Genomic DNA, 23,567 nt, shown 5'->3' with positions numbered 1-23,567 from the left:
AAATTATAAGGAAGTCAGGGGAACCCCATCCCGAGACAATCATGCGAGAGAAAGGGCGGCTGACGGAGGAAGAAGGCACGTGGTGAGTCCTTTGGACGGTAAGTGGGGCAGGTGGACAGAAAGACAAAAAGGGAAGAAAGCTACGCTAAGCGACATTTGCATGCAGCAAGACAAGGTAGGATGTGCAGCTGAAGGTGGTGAAAGATGAGGGTTGGAGGACATCGAGTTGCGTTCGGATTTCGTCTGCAAGAACTAGTATGTCCTCTCGACTCTCACTCACGACTGTCTAGAAAATACGATTTTAGAAGCAGAACACTAGTTAATGGTAATGATGCCCCTGGATGTGTTCACTATTGAGGTATCCTATTTCTCTTGGGGTTTTGGCCTGTTATCCTGGGGAGAATTCGGTAGGCTTGTCACCCAAGGAAGGGGGTTTGGGAACCCTGGTCTTGGCCTTAAGGTAGATAGGTCCTGAGGTAAGGGCAGAAAGTTGAGTCATAATGCGATCCACTGGGATATCCTTAGGGGTTTCCATAGTGGTTGTAGTAACAATCCTAAAAAGCTGTTTTGGTTGAGAATGTGGCTCGGGAAGGAAGGTGTCTTAGTAATGTGCAGAGGATTAGAAGTTTCCTTTGAACTGTTGATAAGGCTGATATTCCTCAATCTAGAGCTGAGCTTGGACCTGGATAAGGTCCACGGAAATAGAGGCAGTAACTGGGATTGCAATTGGGGGAGGGAAATTGCTCTGAGAAAGCTTTTGCTTACCTCCTTCGATGGGACCCAATGGAGAAGGATAGCTCTCTCGTGGACTGGTATGAGATTTGTAGCTTGGTGGGAGATTGAGAAGAAATCCCTTGCTCGCTAAGGTGGTGATACCTAGGGTAGGGTTGCAATTACAATAGGGTGGAGGTGTAGGGAAGCCTCATGGGAACTGGGTAACTAGTCTCTTCAAATTCCTATGGGAAGCTATCAGAACAAAGGGGAGGTCACTATCCTCCAATTCTGTGAGGAGGGAGGGGGGAATCAAGTTGTCAATGGGGTTTATCATAGTTCTCAGGGCACAGAGCGATTGAAAAAGCTCGCACCAAAGAAGTCCCACCTAGAATGGGAGAAGCTTGAGGCCACTTTGATTAATATGATGATGACTTACAATGTTGCATTCCCGGTTTTTGTTTTAGGTAATATAAAAAGCAAAGTGCAGAGAACTCCAAAGCCTCAGCACTCAAACTATGATTCAGCCCAAGTACAGGTGCGTTGCTCAGAAAGGGAGGAAAAAAGTTGAAAGGATAATAGGATGGCGAAGGAAGGTAACCAACCAAGAAAGAAAGGAAACATAGGGAAAGGCCTTTAAAAAGATTAAAGGTTTGGAACCGACTTCAATCAAAGGACCGAGCAAAAGAGGCAGGAAAACAGGGAAGGACAATATGCAGAACCTGATCAATGCATACTTCGTAGGAACACCGCCTGAGGTGAAAGCAGTAATTTCCAAATGGGAAAGAGAAATAAACAATAACATAGAAAATCAAGAGATTGAGGCAGAGGAATGGGAAACAATTGTTAAAGACCCCGAGAATACCAGAGGATGCCAAACGTTGTTCCGCCAAACTATCCAGCAGTATTGGGTCATGAAAAACTTCTTGGCCCACGCAATGACAACGTATAAGGAAAGGGAAGACCTAGAGGAAGATAGACCAGTTGAGCCAAGTATGAAGGACCTGCAAAGGGAGATACAATCTGTCCAATTACAACTATATCACAACAACCTCATTGTGAACAGGATTGAATAAAGCCTTCAGGATATGAAGAGAAGTGAAATCCTGGGTTCAAGTGCGAAAGCCCTATCCCCTGTGGACTCATCAGATGACTAACGCAGTCGTGTCAATATAGTTTTTTCTATATGATGGCTAGCATTTATTGTTTTAATAAGAACTATATAGTAGATAAAGTTGTCAATGTAGCATGGATGGTAAGGAAAACTCTTTATAAATTTTGGATAGCATTCGATGTAGATAGGTGGCCAACAGTCCTGGTTTCCTGCGGGTAGGTTGAGGCCACTTGCAATTTTGTAGAAATCATACTTATCTTCATGAAATATCAATAGAAAAAGGATCCTACCAAGCTAACACAAAAACAAAATAAGTTGTATTTATTTTATTATTTTTTACTTTTCAAATAATTTAAATTTTTGGCATTTAAATTTAAAATTAGATAAATCTAAAATAATTCATTAATGTATGGGTGTTGCTTTGTTAGTAGCCTTTTCTTTTCTTTTCTTTTTTGTAAGTTTGGCATCCCCTACAGGGGGAGGGTAGCACAAGATTCAAATCCAAGATCTCTGGTTCACTGAGACTTCATTCTACGACCATTGCCACTTGAGCTACCCAGCAAACAATAGTCCTTTCCCTCTTAATTTAAATAGAATAGTACATTTTATATTATAACTATGATATCAAAATAGAATAATATATCCTTATAGTATTATTGTAATGTTAATAACTATATTTTTTTTATAAAAATATTTTATTGTTTTTTAATAAAAACGATTTTATTATTTTTGCCTTTTCAATTAATTTATTTTATTGTTTATATTAAAAGTAATATAATTTTTACTAAAAAAAAATATTATTTTTGTCTTTTCAAATAGTTTATTTTTGGTATTTAAATTGAAAATTGGGTGAATTTAAAATAATTCATTAATGTATGGGCGTTGCTTTGCTTAAAAGCCTATTGTTTTTGTTTTTAGTAAAAAAATGTTTGACTTTTAATTAGTTTGGACAAATTTAAACAAATTTTATAAAGTCTATGAAGGTTTTGAAAATATATATATATATATATATATATATATATATATATAACTAAATGTTTTGAAAATAAAAAATAAAATTTGAAATTTTTTAAATTTAAATTTCTAATTTCTTATTTCCTTGAAATGACTAATTTTATGGGCTTGTAAATAGCATTTGTAAATAAAAATTATTTTAAAAATAAAAATACAAAAAAAATCTATATGCCACAAAGTGTCATTATCCGTACACACATCAAATCTCAATATTTATAAAAATTTGATTTAATTAAAAAAATAAAAAAATTGATCTAACTCCAAGTGACACTTTAATAATACTATGTATATATAAATTAAATACCCTTAAAGAACATGTATCATTATTTTTATTAAATAATTTGTACCCTATGTACTATTTTCACATTAATATTATTTTATTAGAATATGTGAATCTTAAGTTGTTGCTTTTTTTAAGTTAAAAAATAGTCAAATTATAAGCAAATATACCATTAAGATAAATTTAGAAATATAATATAATATCCCATCCAATATGATATAATATAATATCTTATATTAAATGTATAGCATTTATTAATAACATATTCAAATTAAAAAAAAAAAAAAAAAAAATTGTTACCATGTTTATTATTAATTTTACATTATTTTAATATAGTTTATTGTTTTATATTTTAGTATTTTAAGGTATATTTTTCATCTTTTCGTATGAAATCTAGAATAAATTGGTTGGAAATATAAGTTTCAGTGGTGTAGTTTGCACAATTTCAGTGTTAAAGAAGTTTTCTAGACATGTCAAAAATACAATTTAAACAATCAAAAGCTACATTCTCACTGAAAATTATATTGTGAAATTTCAATAAAAAAGACCATAAAATAATTATTGTCATATTTTAATTGTAATAATATTTATATTATAATTAACAATTGACCATAATACAAGTCTATGCTTTGTTTTAAAAGGTTAGTAAAATCATTATTTTTAAAAAACTAAGCAAATGTTAATTAAATAAATTATAATTTCATTAAAAATTAATAATAAATATATTTTTATAATAAATTAAAAAGATAGTTGGTGGTGTAAAAAAATAGAAATATGTTTTTAAAAAGTTGGGTTAAAAAATCACTATAAATATAAACATTTTTCTTTAAAGTAGTACTAGTATTATTTTTATCCTAGTTACAATAAGTTTTGTTATCAATTACCCATAATAGGTTAGGTACTAAGTAGCAAGGTTGCATATTACACTTTATTTAAGATTAGATTAAATTGTCACTTTGTTTAATGATTATATTAGAACAACATCTTAAGTAACTTATATTGAATTATTATATTTTAGTAATTATATTACATTGTAATGTTGATTAAGAATTATAGTTAATTTTAACTAAACAATAATTAACTTTCATTAAATATAATGATTCGATTTGGTTATGTGAGAAAGTATTTAATGAAAGTTAATTATTTTTAGTTAAAATTAGTTTTAATTAATTAATTAATTGGGGGATTTGGCATTGTCTGAATGTTGCATTTTAGACCACGTAGTTCTGAATTTTATGCATATTATTCTCATAACTATTGGGTATTTTTTGGAGATAGGTCCTCTATTATCTAACAGTTTTAAGATTGGTGGGACATTCAAAGATATTAAGCATAATTTCCCTAGGGGACTTTTTTATGGCGACTCTATGGGGGTGCTTATGGTTGTGGTGCAGTCATTTCCCTTTCCTCTTCTCATCATTGTCTCTTCTATTTTGGTGGTTCTGACATTAATATGTGTGTCAAGGTGGTTGCCCTTTGGGGAGTCCTTCATTGTGCTCTATGGCTCGCGGTGGAAGAGATTGTCATCTTTGGGGATTCGAAAGTGACAATCGGTCGAGCATTGGATTCCTACTCTCTTGATGTTCCAACTTTGGGTCGTCGGTTGGAGCAGATCAACAATATGAGCGATAGTTTTCGCTCCTTATCATTTTGCCACATTTTTAGGGAGTATAACACATTAGCGGGCCATCTCTCCAAGCGTGGGGCATCGGCACTTCCTGGGTATTTTCATTACGAATGTTTGGTTCAGGACTCTGTCATAAACTCAAGATTCTTCATTTTTTCATAATGGTTTGCATCTTTGTCTGATATATTTGAGGCTGCCAACCATGTTTTTTTATTATTCTTTTTGGACTTAGACCCACCTCTCTTGGTCCTCTACTACCATATGCAGAGGTTTTTGTAGTGTGTTTTGTTCAGTTAAGTGAGGTCCATGACTTCTGTTCACTCATTAATTCTTGTCAACTTATGATATATGTTTTTTTTTAACATTTTTACAAAATTTATAGTTGTAGAATAAGATACAAGAAAATTTTGCTTAATATAACAACTTCATTTTATAATAAAAATGTGTTTTTTTTTTTTTCCGAAGGTGGTAAAACCTATCAACTCAGGTGTCAAACCAACAATGGGGACAGCCATCTCTGGCTGCTATCCGCGAATGCTAGGTTTGACTCATCACTGTTAAATAGGAAAACCACGCCACCTGGCATAACCCTGCTGGTGGTCCGTAATCGGGAGCAGGCTCTCACTCCTGCCAGATGCCTCTGGGTCTTGGGCCGTTAACCTGTTTCCTTACGTCCGAGGAAGACGAGCTCTTAGCCAAGCAGAAGCAGTTTTACGGCATACTCCAGGCCGAATTTATAATAAAAATGTGTTATTTTTTCTTTGTGAAAAAAAGAGAAATTCAATTTAATTAAATTAATTTGCAATATTACGATTAATAAGTTAAATGCATATAAGAATCTAGAGAAATTCGATTTGGTTGAATTAATTTCAAATGCTATAAATGTCTGACTCTATATTATAATTAATAAGTTAAATGCATGTAAGAATCTCTTAATGTCGTTATCCCTAGTTGACTGCACCGCACACGACCCGTGTTAAGTGGCGATTGTTTAAATTTTTTGAAAGCAACTACGGCGACCAATCCATTTCCTAATTTTTTTTTATGGTATTACTTAAATAAATATTCCTCGTGAAACATCACCATTGACTAAAGAACGATGAATAAATTTCATAGTTTAGTTGCACCGAAATTAAAAAATAAATAAATTAACCAAGAACCTTTAAAGAACGTTTATGAAGTCGCTGTCACGGGTATAGTGATAAAGTTAAAAAAGAGGATGACAAATAGATTGAAGATCACGGAGCCACGCCATGAATGCATTTGACAAATCGTAAACTTTTTTAGTAACATAATGAGCATATGGTTTTTATATATGGTTTTTACAATAATAATAATTTAATTTTAAGGTTATTATCAAGTAAGATATTAAATTGATATAATTTTTTTTATTTATTGGTGAGATAAAGATTAGTTTTAATTTTCTGGTTTGATTGTTAAAATTTACAATGATTTACTTACTTTATTTTTTTCAATTTGAACAAATAATCTAGACCAGAAAAAACATATTTCTTAACTATTAAACTCACTGAAACTATACATATATATTATTTACAATAATAAAGATATCGAATACTTGTTAAATTATTAATTTTAAAGCTAGTGTCAAGCTAAATATTAAGTTGGTGCATTTTCTTTGTTTATTTCTAAACAAAAATCCACTTTAACATTGTAATTTGATTGTTAAAGTCTACAATAATGTACATACTCTACTTCAAGCTCAAACCTTGTACATACTCTACTTCCTTTCCATTTGAAATTATAACTTCTCTCCTGGAAAAACATTTTTATTTAGAACATTCAAGCTCAAACCTTGTACATACTCTACTTCCTTTCCATTTGAAGTTATAACTTCTCTACTGGAAAAACATTTTTATTTAGAACATTCAAGCTCAAACCTTGTATCTGAACTTACTTGATTGCAGATTCCTAAACAAAATATTCTCAAAATCGAACTTTAAACCATGTTAAAATCCTGAACACCTTCCGAGGAATCTGCCATATCAAAGGTAATTTGCTGGACATTTTTGTATGTGTACATTCCAGCCACACTAACCTAGCCTAATAAATTGATGACACTAAGAATGGCCAGAAGCTAATAAAAATAACCTAATTTAGCTCTGTTTAAATTGTTGGCCAGCCATCCTCCATGTCCGTTTCGTTTGCTTAAGCCCTGAACAATGGTGACAAGAAAACCACCCAGAAAACTGGAGACACCCAGAACACTCAGATTGAAGGCAATACCCAAGCTTCTCATGCTATCAGGCATTTGATCATAGAAATATTCCTGCAGTCCCACTACAGCAGACACCTCTGCTATTCCCATCAAAACAAATTGTGGAATTAACCAAAAAACACTGAGAGGGATTCTAGTTTTAGGGCTGTCAAATAAGCCATGGGTTTTTGCTACATGGATTCTCATGTTTTCCATTATATTTGAGCTGCAGTGACAATGGACAGAACAGAAAAGAGGATTCCAATACCAATCCTCTGGAGAACATTGATTCCTCGTTCATTGCCTGTTATTCTTCTGGCCAATTCCATAATGTAACCATCATATACAATCACGAAAATAATTGAACCAACGGTTTGAAAGGCCAAAAGAGAAGCTGGTGGGATTTGGAAATGGGGACCCATACTTCTATCCATGGTGCTGCCTTGCTTTACGAAGAGCGAATTGCTCTGCAATGATGTCATTGCAAAGATTAAATAAGAGAACCAGAGGGGCACCATCCTTAATATAATCTTGGTTTCCTCTACTTGAGTTACTGGGCAAACAATCCATGCATTTGGTTTCTTGCTTTCTCGTTCATCAGTAATCCATCCTGAAGGGCCTGACACCATTATGGCTGCTTTGTCCAGAACCCTAATCCGTTGCCAACCAAAAAGAAGATGTCAGATTAATATGATTGCAGCTTGTTGACAAAACGATCTGGCTTCTCTGGCCACAAAAATGAATCTATCTAGCATTTTTTTCCAATTTGTGTGAAAACAAGGACAATAATTAAATGAGATTAGTTCCAGCTAGTAAATAGTGATTTGAGTTTTTGAAAGCTCCTTCGTGTTGTTAATATGTTTTTTTATGGTTTATGTATTTTGATTGAAATGATTTAAGTTTGTGTGGACTCTTCATTCATCATCACAGAAATCACAGAAAAATAATAGAGTGTCCACTTAAAACGTAGGTGGACACTCTACCTAGTGCACCTCCTTTTTTTCTATAGAGTCTACTACAAGCATAATTAAGAAATTCTCAAAGCCATTTAACACAATTGCCTAGAAAATCGAGGTTAGAGGTGATGTCAATAAAATAATGGTGATCACAAGATTTTAACCCTACATTTGTTGACTTTTATAGTTAGTTTGATAATGCCACTACCTGTATTATACAAAACTATAAATATTTATAAATTTAATATATATGATAATAATAATATTAAAATTCATATATATATAATAGTTTAATTAATAGAATAAATGGTTTTTTTGGCATAAATAAAATATAATTTCTAATGAAATCATTATTTCTTCTTGTTTAAAATACAATTTTTGAATGCATAAATAGATTCATCACCCTAAAAAATCTATGATGTCCTCAATCTTTGCAAATTAAATAACTTATGAATTTTAAAAATCCATACTAGATTTTGAATCAATTTGACTAGAAAAAATTCTCTAAAAAGGTCATTTCATTTATTAGTTAGACTGTGTGTAGATTAGGTTAAAATGTGACTTGGAGGCTATTTTTTTTTGGTTAAATCTTAAATTTTGTTGTTTAAAACGGGTATTTCTTTGCATATATAGATTTAGCCCCTGAAAACCCCTTAGACACTGGAATTGTGAAAGTTTATAGCTCAAACTTGTGATTCCAAGAAATCTTTGGGAAATGCTAAACAAATTAAAATAGCTAAGAGCAAATTGAACCAAAAAATATGTAAAAAAGTAGAAAAAAAAACTGCAAATGAAATGACTATTTTTAAAGCATTTTTTTGGTTAATTTTAACTAAAATATAGCAAAGATTTTTAAAAATTGTAATTTAAATATTTAATTTAATTTATATAATTCTAGTGCCCTAAATTTTTTTAATAATTATATTATATTACAATATTGATTAATAATTATATTTAATTAATTATAACACTAATTAACTTTCATGAAATATAATGATTTGATTTGGTTGAATTAATTTGCGAGGCTACAAAATGTTTCATGCACCGTGAAACATTTTGTACCTCGCAAATTAATTCAACCAAATCAAATCATTATATTATTGACTCTATATTAATCAAATCAACCGTGAGGCTACAAAATGTTTGACTCTATATTATAATTAATAAGTTTGATTTGGTTGAATTAATTTGCGAGGCTAGAAATGTTTGACTCTATATTATAATTAATAAGTTAAATGCATGTAAGAATCTTTTAATGTCGTTATGCATAGTTGAATGCCCCGCACACACAACTGTGGTAATGAGGGATTCTTTAAATTTCTTGAAAGCAACTGAGGAGATTACTTATTTTCAAAAAAATTTATATAGTATTATTTAAATAAATTTAGAATTGTTATTAGATTGATTTTTTAGATTTTCGGGTGGTAGAATTTAGCTAAAAAAAATTTGAAGTGAAATTTTGATTTGTATTATTTAAACTAGTATTTTTTATTGTATATATAAATTTAATACTATGAAAAACTCTTAAGGCATTTGGATTATACAAGAATTATCTATTAAAATTTTAGAGAAATTAAACAAAAAAAACCTACCAAAAAAATCTCACTAAATACAACTTTAATAAATTTAAATCCTAAAATATCACCCTCTAAAATATCACCATCCACTAAAGAACTATGACTAAAATTAATAGTCTAATCGTACGAAATTAAAAAATAAATAAAGCAATCAACAACCTTTAAATAAGGTTTATTTGGGCCAAAGGTCTACAAATTTTCAATAATTGCAGCGGAATCAATGACAGGGAGGTAGGGATATGAAGTCGCTGTCACGGGTATAGTGATATGTCAAAAAGAAGATGACAAATAGATTGAATATCACGGAGCCACGCCATGAATGCCTTTAAACATAATTTTTTGAAGCAAGAGGATGAGTACACAGTTGTTATTTTACAATAATTCAATTTTTAAGGTCAAGGTCAAGTTAGATATTAAATTGATTTTTTAAAGTATATTTTACAATAATTTAATTTTTAAGTTCAGGGTCAAGTTAGATATTAAATTGATTTTTTTTTAATTTGCGAAATAAAATTATAAAAATGTAATTTAATTATTAAAATGTAAAAAAATATATTATATTCTATTTTTTTTAATCTATAGTTTTGAATAAAAAATAAATTTTTTAAATATTAAATTATATTTAAATTATACATAAATATTATGTATAATAATAAATATATGGAATAAATCTTCTTTTATTTAAAAGTTGTAATTTCTGGTCAGAAAACACATATTTCTTAACTATTAGAACTATTAAAATTAAACATAAATATTGTGTACAATAATAATCAATGTCAAATTCATAGTGACATTTTTATTTGGGGCATTCATACTCAAACCTTGTGGCTAAACTTATTGGATTGGGGATTCCTAACATAGTTGAGGTCAATTTTTTTTACTAGGTTTGATTTCAAAATATTTTCAAAATCAATATTTGAATTAAAAATAGCTAAACCCTATTACACTCTTGAACCGCTTCGGAGGCATCTGCGATATCAGATATGATTTGCTGGACATTTTTGTATGTGTACATTCGTGCCACATAAACATAGCCGAATAAATTGATAACACTAAGAATTGCCAGAAGCCAATAAAAATAACCTAATTTAGCTCTGTTTAAATTGTTGGCCAGCCATCCTCCCTGTCCGTTTCGTTTGCTTAACCCCTGAACGATGGTGACGAGTAAACCGCCCATAAAACTGGAGACACCCAAAGCACTGAGATAGAAAGCGATACCCATGCTTCTCATGCTATCAGGCATTTGATCATAGAAATATTCCTGCAGTCCCACTATAGCAAACACCTCTGCTATTCCCATCAAAAGAAACTGAGGAAGAAACCAGAAAACACTGAGAGGGATTGTAGTTTTAGGGCTGTCAAGTAAGCCATGAGTTTTTGCTACATGGATTCTCATGTTTTCCATTAGAGCTGCAGTGACCATGGACAGAACAGAAAAGAGGATTCCAATCCCAATCCTCTGAAGAACAGTTATTCCTCGCTTGTTGCATGTTATTCTTCTGGCCAATGCCATAAGATAACGTTCATATACAATCACGAAAATAATTGAACCAACTATTTGAAAGGCCAGAAGAGAAGCTGGCGGGATTTGGAAATGGGACCCAGACTTCTATCTATGGTGTTGCCTTGCTTTACGAAGAGCTAATTGCTCTGCAATGCTGTCATTGCAAAGATTAAGCATGAGAGCCAGATGGGCACCATCCTTAATATAATCTTGGTTTCCTCTACTTGAGTTACTAAGCAAACAATCCATGGATTTGGTTTCTTGCTTTGCTGTTCATCAGTAATCCATCCTGAAGGGCCTGGCACCATTATGGCTGCTTTGTCCAGAAACCTAATCCGTTGCCAACCAAAAAAGAGATATCAGAATAATATGATTGCGGCCTGTTGACAGAATGACCTGGCTTTCTCTGCCCACAAAAATGAATTTATCTAGCATTGAATTTGTGTGAAAACAAAGAGATTAGTTCCTCTTAGATTGTTATCTGAGTCTTTAAAAGTTCCTTATGGTTGTCAACTGTTATTGTTGTCAATCTGTTTTTTCTTTTGGAGAAAAAATGTGTTTTGATTGAGTTTCACTCATTGTTGTCTCTCTAATGACGAGTAGAGCATCCACTCAAAATTGAGGTCATTTCAATCTAGATATATAGTTTCTTCAAGAAAAAAACAGATTAAGAACATGAATTCTCACTGAAAATATGCACACTCAACTTCTTTTTTATTATTATTCTATTAACTTTCAATTTTCTTTTATAATATGTTACAGAAAAATAAACTAAGATGTTATGAGGGAATCAATTCCAATCTCAAAAATCAAAATTATTTCTATCTTAAATAATATAAAAAGACAATGAACATTGTGAAATTAAAAAACAAATTCTCGAGCTTTATAATGTAACTGAACATTGGTCAATTCCCAAGGTACTATAAGATGAAATAATGTTACTATAGATCACTAAAAAGATTGAAGATGAAAACTTACACTTTCTCTTAGATTATCTATTTTATATTTTCAAAATACTTGTCACGGTCAATTTTCTTAACTTTTCAAATCCAAATTATAATAATTTTGAAATATTTCTAGAACATAGAAATAAAAAAGCTAAAAATTTCCAAATAATTTTATTTTTTTTAAAGTCTGATAGACCGTATCATCAACTTCATGAAAACAAAAATGGACTATAATGCTTACCAAGAACCCAATTCAGAATGCCTAGTTTAGAAATAAAAAAGCTAAAAATTTCCAAATAATTTTATTTTTTTTAAAGTCTGATAGACCGTATCATCAACTTCATGAAAACAAAAATGGACTATAATGCTTACCAAGAACCCAATTCAGAATGCCTAGTTTATGAATTTTAAGTAGAAATGTAGTGTAACAGAACGTTTCTGTACATTGAAAAAAAAAAACAAAGCAATTTACAGAGTACTTTCACTTAAAACGTTCAATAAATAAATAAGAAAAAAACTATGACTCACTGAAAATTGTCTGTATGCATCAGCAACCTCTGCCCGGATTTTACTAACTGAGCATCCTTCTCGTAAAGCAAGCTCGTATCTGAAGGCATGCTGATATTTCTTTTTCTTACAGCAGCAACTACAACTTGAGCCACACCAGTGACTGGGCTGCCTCCAGGAAGCTTGTTTCTATAAAATGGAGTCCCACACAGAAATATAAGAGTGGAAATAGTCATGGCCACTGTAACTATCCCGAATCCAAATCCCCAACTTATGTTCTCCTGGACGTACGCAATAACTGTAACTGCTAAGAACAATCCAGCACAGAGCCAGCAAAACCAGTGATTAAAGAAAGAATTCTTCTGAAGCATTTCACTTTTGTCTTCCTTGTCAAACTGGTCTACACCAAAGGGCTCCAGAGAAGGTTTGTGGCCACCCAACCCAAAGGATATCAAATACAAGGCCGAGAAATAAACAACATCATTTTTCTTCAGGGCTGGGAGAGACACTGACAGCGTCAGCAATAGTAATCCCTGAAATCAACATTTAATCAGAGTCAAAGAAATTGCAGCATAAATGATAGGAATTTTGAATTTATGTCCATCTTAGTTTTGGGGAATATTTCTGAATTTGATAACGAGGAGAGAACAGGGTTAATTGTTCAGCCTTTCTCCTGATAGTTAGATTTTGGGATATTCCCTGAATCTGTAAGTAATCAATATAAAAATATAAAAAGAATGTATAAAGACCTGTAAAATTTTTAATGTAGATTTTAAAATATTTAGATAACTAATTCTAATTTCTGGAATTTTGGTGTTTGGAATCGATTTGCAAGTAATTTCACTAATATTCTTTTCGAAACAACAGTATAAAAAATTACAAACAATATGAAAACAAGTCTCATTACCAACTCCAACTCCAACTTGAATCTCTAAAATTTTAATATTTAAAATAGATTTAAAAATTATCCTGCCTATTTAAATATTTTGAAATCTTCGCTGAAATCATTAAAGATGATCTAATTTTCAAACTTGTAAACTCACCAAGACATAAGCGGTTGAGGAAATGAGGACCATCTTGTAACGTCCAAAGTAAACATCTGCCATAAACCCCCCTATAAGAGGCATAACGCATGTGGTGCCTGCCCAGTAGTTCACATTTTTTAAAGCAGTTGCAACCCCTTCGTCCAACACAGTGGTTAGATAGATGATCATGTTTAATGCAATCGCAACGTAAGCGAGAGCCTCGCTGAATACAAACACTGTTCACAAATCATGCACAAATGTGTGATTAGTTCTTATGAAATCTCTTTGAAAGGCCTGGATTCTGAGCACACAGAACATGATAATAAAATCACAATTCCTTCCATCTTTTTTAATCAGAGATGGAGTGATCATTAAAAAAAACCATTTCTTTTAAGTTTCCTGAATTTATACAATTTATAATATAAAGAATATAGCTAATTAAGTTCTCAATGATAGGTGGAGAGACTGTTTAAGTTTTTGATGATAAGTGGAAGGACTGTGGATACAAGATACAATTGAACCACACAGTTTTTCGGCAAAGATTCTAGAAGCAATGGATACCATTGGAATCAAGCGCCTAGATGCTTCAGACACCTCAGATTTAGATAAGGACAATGCAAGACTTGATATTGGAAATCAGTTTGCTCTGGTTTTTTCGTGTGGCGGTTACAAGGAGAATGGTTTAAGGTAGAGAAAAAGAAAGAGAGAAAAACTTGACTTTTCTCTTCATTTGTATATTAGTTTGTTTTTATTGCATGATCTTTAATCAGGAGTCATGGACTTGTCAATATAATGCACCATTTAACATATACAACATATAATTTTGTTTTCACTAATAAAATTATGATTTTTTCCCAAAAGAAAGTGAAAAGACTATTAAACTTATTTTGATTGTAAATTTAAAAAATACCATAAAATTTCAAAAAAACAACTGAATCAATTTCCAGATATTTCGAAGAAAGCGGCTTCCGGTTGGATCAGTCTGAGGGAGTTGAAGGCCAAAAATTAAAAAACTAGGGTTTCCGAGTTGTTGCCGGGGTGGCAATCCATGGAGGGGCGCAAAGGAGGGAGCTCCACTCCCTCCTTCAAACATGCCGTGACCAGCAGGGGAAAAAAACCTATGGAATATGATAGAGGACCTTCAAAGGGAAGGAATAGGAACAGTGAAGAGGAACAAGATGGACAGAAATCCAAGGAGAATATTATTAATAAAGAAAATGAGGAAGAGGACAAGGAACAGGGAACAAAAAACAAAGCACACATGGGCCCATGTAAGCCCAAAGCTGCTGTAACTCCCAGAGTTACGTTAAATGAGCCTGCTCTGCAGGAGCACAGGGACCATATGCAAACCTATGCAATCATTTGCAAATTCATGGGTTTATGGCCCACTGAAAAAGCCTTACAAATGTGGATAAGATACCACTGGAAACCAAAAGGAAGCATTGACCTACACCTAGGATCAAAGGGTTTCTTTACCGTGGTTTTTGCGAACATCGAAGATAAGGATAGAGTTTTTGAAGGCAGGCCTTACTTCTTTGCTGCTGCAGGTCTCTATATGAGACCTTGGATCATGAATTTTGTCTCGGAACATGAGACCTTTACTTCAGTCCCTGTTTGGGTAAGGCTCTATTCTCTTCCGCTTGATTATTGGCAAACAAAGTCCTTAACAGCCATAAGAAATAAGTTAAGACGGTTTGTTAAAGTTTCTAAAGCCTCTAGGAGGGGAAAGTATACTTCCTTTGCTCGGATATGTGTGGAGATGGATCTCTCTGGAGCTCTTCCAGATGAGATAATCTTGGAAGTTTATGATGAAGAATGGGTTCAAACTGTAGATTATGAACATATTCCGTTCAGATGTCACAAATGTCATGAACATGGGCACCTATTCAGGGATTGCCCTCTCACTAAAATAGAGAATAAGAGTAAAGCTAACACAATGAAAGACTCCGAAAGCTTTCACAAAGTGGCAAACAAAGGAAAAGGAAGCAAGAAGGGGTCAAAGGCACAGAATATGAAGGACAACAAACCAGCCAAAACAGGTTCCAAGTCCTGGAAGAGGAAGAAGAAGTTATTACAACAGACCAGACGAAGGGAGAAGAGTTAATGGAAGAAGGAAAAGAAGAGGACAAGGAACAAACACCAGATAAGAATCTGCAAACAGAAACGATGGTGAGCGATGCAGAAACAGAAATGGATCATGAGATGACCCAAAGTGAGATGGAAACGGAGGACCAAGAACTTCAGGCGATTCTTGAGAAAGAGAATCTTGATCTGGAGGATTTCTTGATTCAAGGAACTAAAGACGGGATAGACTCTTTACCTCCAGAGGAGTTCAATAGAGTCCAGCAACTATACATATGGAAAACCCAAAACAAAGGACTGGAGAGGCAAAGAAGCAAGGAAAAGCAGAGCAGTGAAGGGGTAAAAATGGCAAAACCCATACCTGGATTAGCACCCAGAAACCCAAGAAAAAAAAGAGGTAGGAAAAAGCAGAACGAGCTATTAATGGAATGTGGAAAGCTAATGATAGACTCAGGTAAGATGAAAGACCTAACTAGCTACTCCTTTACCAATCTTTAATAATGAAGTTCACTTCTTGGAATATCAGAGGTCTTGGTAGTAAAAGAAAACAGAGACTGATTAGTAACAGAATGAAACAAATAGCTCTGGATGTGATCTTCATCCAGGAAACCAAATGTTCCATTCAAAAATTAAAAGAGATTCATAGCAAGTGGCTCAATTGTTATGAGTTTCTGGAAGTCAAAGCGGAGAATACAGCAGGAGGTATACTCACCCTTTGGAATCCTAAGAAAATAGATATTTTAGATGCTGAGGCATCTCGAGAATATCTTTTTGTGGTCATCCAGCCTATCAGAGATAAGGAAACCTACCTGATCACTAATGTGTATGGACCCCAAAGACTGGAAGGAAAACTAAAATTTCTTGATTCTCTGGAGGAACTCAGAGACAGACATGCAGGCATGCCATGGATACTGGGAGGAGATTTCAACATGATTAAATCGCTTTCAGAGAAAAAAGGTGGAACCAGAGTTCAAAGTAAAGACTCTCTGAAGTTTCAGTCTTTTACAGATATTATGAAGTTAGTGGACATTGTAACTAGTAATGGCATATTTACTTGGAACAACAAAAGAGGAGGAGAATCTCAGGTGGCTTCAAAATTAGACAGATTCATGATATCTGAAGACCTTATGCTCAATAATAAGGAAATATCAGCAAGAATTCTACCCTTTGGAGGATCTAACCACTGGTCGATTCATCTGGAGGTGCAGAGTATTGGTACTCCAAAGAATAGACCTTTTCGCTTTGAAAACATCTGGCTTTCCCATCCAGATTTCAACAGTAACATTGCCAAATGGTGGTCAGAAGATTTGAACATTCAGGGCACCAGAATGTTCCTTCTTCAAAAAAGACTAAAACACATCAAGCTTAGGCTCAAGGAATGGAACAAGAATGAACATGGCAACATTTTTGTAGCTAAAAAAGCAGTAGAGGGTAAAATGCAGGAACTCAACCAAGCCCTTATCACAGATGGCTTTGATGAAACCAGGAATGTTCAGGTCACCAACTGCCATCAAGAATGGGAGGAATTATGCAAACAAGAGGAAATATTTTGGAGGCAAAAATTGAGGGTTCAATGGCTCAAAGAGGGAGAAAGAAATACTAGATTCTTCCATAGATCCACTATGGCAAACAGAGTTCACAACAGAATTTCAGTGATCAAGGATGAGAGAGGTATTCTTCACAACTCTCATGCAGAGATAGAAAAAGCTCTTGTCAAGCACTTTCAAGGCATTGCCAAAGAAACTTGTTATGACAGAGAGAATTCCATCAGAAACTTCACAAGACACATTCCTAGGCTGGTGTCCAGTGAGGACAATTTCAACCTCAACAAGCCAGTAACCGAAGATGAAGTCAGTGAAGTGCTCAAAGAAATGCAAAATGGTAAAGCACCTGGCCCAGATGGTTTCAACGTTGATTTCTTCAAGGCCTGCTGGAGTATTGTTAAATAGGATATTCTGAATGTGGTAGAAGATTCCAGGATGAATAAAACTATTCTAAAAGCTCTGAACACTTCCTTCATTGCCCTTATCCCCAAGCAGGAGGCTGCTCAGACTCCTGACAAGTTTAGACCAATAGCTTTATGTAATGTGGTCTACAAGATAATATCAAAGGTGGTGGCCAATAGACTCAAACCTCTCCTTCCTTCCCTGGTTTCTGTGGAACAATCTGGATATGTGGAAGGAAGGAAAATTCTCAACAATATCATTCAAGCACATGAGGTGGTTCATTCTCTGACTATCAACCGAAAGGCTGGTATGATCATGCAATTGGACATTGCTAAGGCCTATGATAAACTGAGCTGGAACTATATCAGGAAAATACTCATAGCTTTTGGGTTTGATCACAACTGGGTGAGATGGATCTTGGCCCTGGTCACCTCCTCCAGTTTCTCTATTCTGGTCAATGGCTCTCCTTCTGAAACTTTTCTACCCTCTAGAGGCCTCAGACAGGGGGACCCACTCTCTCCCTTTCTCTTCATCCTCATGATGGAAGGATTGGGTCGGTCTATCAAACATGCTAAAGAAGTAGGTAAGATCAAAGGTCTCCAACTTTCTGATAGGGGACAGGCTTGGACGCATCAACAGTTTGTGGATGACACCATGCTGCAAGGAATCCCCACAGTTAAAGAAGCTCATGCATTCAAACAGATCCTAACCGATTTTTCCAAGGCTTCAGGTATGGAAGTTAATCTCTCCAAATCCAAGATCTTTTTCTTCAATACTAATATTTCCATTCAAAAGAACATTGCTAAAATTCTGGGCTTTCAAAGAGATTCTCTCCCCTCAAAATATTTGGGGATTCCACTAACTACTAAGCCTCTTCACAAAAGCATCTGGGAACCGGTGATCAATAAACTGCAATATAAAATAAGAAAATGGACGATAAGGTCCTTAAACCTGGCTAGCAAATTAGTGCTCACAAAGGCTATTCTACAATCAATCCCAGTTTTTATGCTTTCTGCTCTCCCAGCTCCTAAAGGAGTCTTGCAACTTTTCAGAAACATACAAAGAAACTTTCTTTGGGGAAAGGGGGAAGAAAAGAAAAAATGGGCCTTGGTAGCCTGGGAAAAAATCTGCAAACCCAGAAATCATGGAGGCCTAGGATTGGATGATCCTGAAATTTTAAGCAAAGCTCTAGGGGCTAAATTATGGTGGCGATGGCTAAAAGAACCAAAGGCTCAGTGGGCTACAATTTGGAAAGAAAAATATGCCAGTTCATGGCCAAGTGAGGATCACATAAGAATGGATGGTAATATCAAGGGATCATACATATGGAACAAGGCTTGGGACAATAGAGGTCTAGTCCAAGATAATGGTTTCTGGGAAATTAGAGAGGGAAACTTAGCTCTGTTTTGGGAGGACAGATGGCAACAGGAACCCATTCTTTTAAAAGAAGAATTGAAGGAGCTTAAGACAGAGGCAGATGCTAAAGGATTAATCAAAGTTAAGGATTTCTGGGATCAAACCAACAGTGTAGGAAAGTGGAGAAAATGGAGGAAATTTGATCTTAGGGATAACAACCCTTTAAAAGACAAAGCTGAAATGCTAATGCAAGAGTTAGATCGAAGGAAAATTCTAATTTTAGAAGGGAATGACCAGCTAAGATGGGGCAGTAACAATGAGGGCACCTTTAATCTTAAGGATGCTAAAATAATTCTCCTTGGTTTGGCTTCCCAGGCTCCGGACAAAGCATGGCAAAGACTTTGGAGACAACAAGGCTGGATGAAAATTAAACTCTTCATGTGGCTGGTGCAACACAGGAAGATTTTGACTTGGGACAATATTAGGAAAAGAGGTGTTTTGGGGCCTTCCAGGTGCCAGCTATGTGAAGTGCAAGAGGAAACAACGGAGCATCTTCTCAACAACTGCTCCTTTTCCTCCAAGCTGTGGGATTCTTTCGCCTCCATCTTCCAGTAGTCGGATAGAGACCAAGGAAGCATCATCAACACCCTAAGCAAGTGGAGAAGCAATTTTACGAATAACGAAGTCCTTAGCATTGCCTGGGCTCTAACGCCGGGCTTCATCATCTGGAACACTTGGAAAGAAAGGAATAACAGGATTTTCAAGGAGGAAAAAAAACCACCCCTTTACCTTTTTGATCAGATCCTAAAACAGCTTCAAGAGACTGTGGGTTCTATTGTCCGAAATCTCCCTGAGAATCCTCCCTCGGCTCCTGAGTGGAGGATTCTATGCCAGCTAGGATTATAGGGTTTTATTCCTCAGAGCCTGGGCGGGAAGAATCTCTTTAGAGACTCTGAGCTCGATTTTTGGCAACCTCCCCCCAAGGGTTTTTTGAAGTTCAACATTGACGGAGCCTCAAAGGGCAACCCGGGCACAGCGGGTCATGGCGGAGTTTTAAGGGATGAAAAAGGAAACATCCTGTTTATTTTCCATGGTCATCTTGGAAAGGCCACCAATAATATGGCAGAAATTCTGGCTATGGAACATTGTTTAGAATTCTTGCTTCAAGATAATTGACACAATGTGATTGTTGAAGCTGATTCTGAGTTAATCATTAACTCAGCCAAGAGAATCAGCTGGGGTACGGCACCGGAAAAGGTCTCAAAGAATTGGAGGCTCATCCAGATCTTTCAATGGATCCACAACCACCTTCTAGGCCTCCGTACAATAACTTTTAAACATGTTCGAAGATCGGCCAATAAGCTGGCAGATCTCCTGGCTAATCAAGGAGTGAATTGCGTAGCAGAAAAGTTTGCAACAAAATGGCAAGAGCTACCTCAACTCAGTCTCAAGGCGAAATGCCATGATCAGGCCGAGGAAGATTGGTTGATGTTCAGAAGCAGGACCATGGAGGGCAGCACAGATAACTCAGAAGCGTGATGAGCAGAGGAGTGTACATTTTTGGTTTTACAGCGAATAGTGAGCTGTGGCGGTTTAATGTTTGGAGAAGTGAGCTCAATCAGGGCTTTAGTGGTGGCAAAGCGGGTGGCTTTTCTCTGAGGGTTTCAGATAGGCTGGCAGTGGCCTCTTCTCACAATGTCACTGGCAGAGTTGGTTTGTCGTGCGGTCGGGAGCAGGGAGCTCTTGGCGCCCCCGACATCCTTAATCTCTCGCCTCTGAGAGGTTTTCCGTATCCTGAGCGGTTTTGGAGTGATCACAAGCCCCGCGAGCAGGAAGCGGTTTCACCTTTTTTGCAGCGATCCCATTCAGTGAATAACACGTGGCAGGGGGACCATTTGGAAAACCATCGTGATCGCACGTTAAATAGCGGCATGTGGGGTTGTGCGATTTTCTTTTCCGCCGTTGGATCTGTTGATTGAGATCAACGGTCGGGCTTTTTCAGGCATCTTTGTGGGGCCGGGGTGTTAAGTTCGGTTAGCCGTTCCTGGTCAGATGTTCATCTCCGCCGTTGGTTTATGATATAGTTTAGATCATGTCTTTTTTGGCATTTTTAGAGAGTGCTGCTACGGACAACTGTTCGTTAAGCTTTTGTCTGTTCGTTTGTCTCCTTTCGGGTCTGTCGTCCATTTGTTTTGGGTTATAAGTTAGTACCATTAGTAGACAACACCTTGGTTTTGTGTCCACTCGGTGCGTGAGTGGTTGTAATATATGTAAGTTATTTTTTGAATTAATGCTATAGAAGGTTCGTCTCTTGCACCAGCAAAAAAAAAATTCCAGATATTTCAAAAATATACCAACAAAATAAAAGTACTAATAATCACTCAGCGGGCAACATTAAATTGTCCTTACATTCCATATCCAAAAATCATGTTAAGCTAAAGAATACTTACCAAGAATGAAAATAGAAGCCTTCCATCCACTAGATTTTTCCCTGAGAACGGGCCTTCCTCTGACATCTACTGATCCATTACTAACCCAATCTAATTGCTCATCATTTCTTCCTATCTCTGGTTGCAAGGGTGTCTTCCAAAACTCCACCCATTCCTTGAAAGGTTGAAATTTCATAACTATCCCTAACACCACCAAATTTTCAAACTGTTCTAACGACTGACTTCCATATACTCGTTCTCATATATATATATATATATATATATATATATATATATATATATATATATATATATAAAGATTTGGACTTAAAACAGATCCATGTGAGAATCATCCCCACCTCTCACACAGCCAAATCCATAGGGCTAGATGATGACAATATAGAATCATATATAATTGTATCCTGTGGTAATTACACGTTGAAACTAATTATAATACTTGCAATTGTTTATTGTTTCTGATGCATGTCCATCCTAATTGTTTATTGTCTCCGATGCATGTCCATTGGGCCACCCTTATTTCAATCGCAGTTTCTCATTACATACTTATCTGGTTATTTGGGTCTTACTATCTGTCTTTGTTTACAAAGATGGACATTGAGATTTGTTATCAGAATTGTTTATGGAGTTGTTTTTAGTGTGATTTTTTAGATTTTTTCGTGTTGGTGGAAAAATTTGAGGTTAAAATTTGATTTGTGTTATTTAAATTGATTTTTTGACCATATGTATAGATTCAGCACTCTAAAAAACTCCTACGGCACTTAGATTGTACAGGGGTTACCAATAAAATTTGTGATTTCAATAAATTCTAGTTAGATTTTAGAAAAATTAGACCTAGAAAAACCTACCAAAAAATCCCACTAAAAACAACTCTACAACTCTATTATATATTGTCATAATGATTTCATTAAAGCCATAAGTTTAACTCTGGCATCTTTCATTATCTCCACGCTGTCTATATGGAACTCAAGGCATTGATAGACGACTCCAATCAATTCAACCTAATAGGCTAAACCGACCCGCAGATAATACCTGTCCAAGGCAATAAATGCAGACTCAAATGGTTAACGCGTTGTAATTTGGGTGAATAAATAGTTATCGTACTCCATAGAGTAGTTGGCTCCAACACTCATCGCAAGTCAATTTATTTATAAACATATTTTTTTGGTTTGTAGTTTTTCTTAATTAAAAACATTATAAAATATAAATAATCTCACTTTTATTATGTTTACTAGATTTTTTTTGTTGACATTACAATTTAGTAATAATATTTCATTATCACTCTCAACCAAAAATAAAAGACATAGTCTAACTAATAGACTAAATGATCATTTTATGAGATATCAATATATATGTTGAGATGTTATGATGATGTATACACTAGGTATATGTATGATATATATACATGTATATATACCAACTAAAACAAAATGTATATCCATACCATCATGTATGCAGTCATAGATAAGAGCCTTTATAAACCCATTTTCAATGATTCTAGCCACACTATCCACCAAAATACATGACCATTGTACAAACTTTACTAGACAATAACATATTATATTAAGCCACGTCAAAATGAGCACATGTATAAACTGATATATTGTTATAAATTGATGTATTGACATGTTGATATTGATATGTGTTGTTGGTTTGTGTGTCTATATATATATATATATATATATATATATATATATTCGGCTAAATGCTTCTATTAATTCATCCAATAATTACACCATGGATGTCCAATATTCACTATTCTTTCGGCCTCTCTCCTACCTAATTTGTTGGCCAGAAGAGAAGCATAAAAACTAATTACAAAGTGTTTGAATTGACTAAGAACCCAAAAACAGAAAGACCATAATGTCCAAAAGATCCCTAAGATAAAGAAAACCCACATAAATCAAAGTGCAAGAGGATTAACCACATGGTTGCTTAGTGAATCTGGAGGCCTCAATTCCCCATGGACATGGAATTCTAAATGAGTCAATCTTCCATCCATGTGTTCCAAGATCTCAGATAGTCTCCTTTGGCCCACCAAAGTGAAGTCAAACGATCCTCCATATTCCATTGATTGTGCTACAATTCATTCATGAAATTATGACTTAATTACGATCATCATGATGGTTTTGTCCTAGTTGTTCAAGGAGAAGGGTGGCATGCCACAACTAGCACTTCAAGGTGCCAAAAGGTGAAGGAAGAACTACATGACCAAGAGAAGGGCGAGATTATGGACCACCTCCTCCTCTAACTCTGCTT

The 23,567-nt window shown here is 34.8% G+C and overlaps 2 pseudogenes; both read right to left on the bottom strand.

Moving 5' to 3' along the window:
- Window positions 1-7,176: 7,176 nt before the first annotated feature.
- LOC149254707 (protein NRT1/ PTR FAMILY 8.2 pseudogene) lies at window positions 7,177-7,590 on the bottom strand (annotated as a pseudogene).
- Window positions 7,591-10,425: 2,835 nt separating this feature from the next.
- On the bottom strand, window positions 10,426-21,486 carry LOC149254706 (protein NRT1/ PTR FAMILY 5.6-like; annotated as a pseudogene).
- Between the last annotated feature and the right edge of the window lie 2,081 nt (window positions 21,487-23,567).

This window comes from Pinus tabuliformis, chromosome 7 (assembly GCF_031772625.1).
Source record: "Pinus tabuliformis cultivar Carrire ecotype Pingquan chromosome 7, CPIR1, whole genome shotgun sequence".
NCBI classification, from domain to species: Eukaryota; Viridiplantae; Streptophyta; class Pinopsida; order Pinales; family Pinaceae; genus Pinus; species Pinus tabuliformis.
This window is presented reverse-complemented; position numbering and strand designations above follow the sequence as displayed.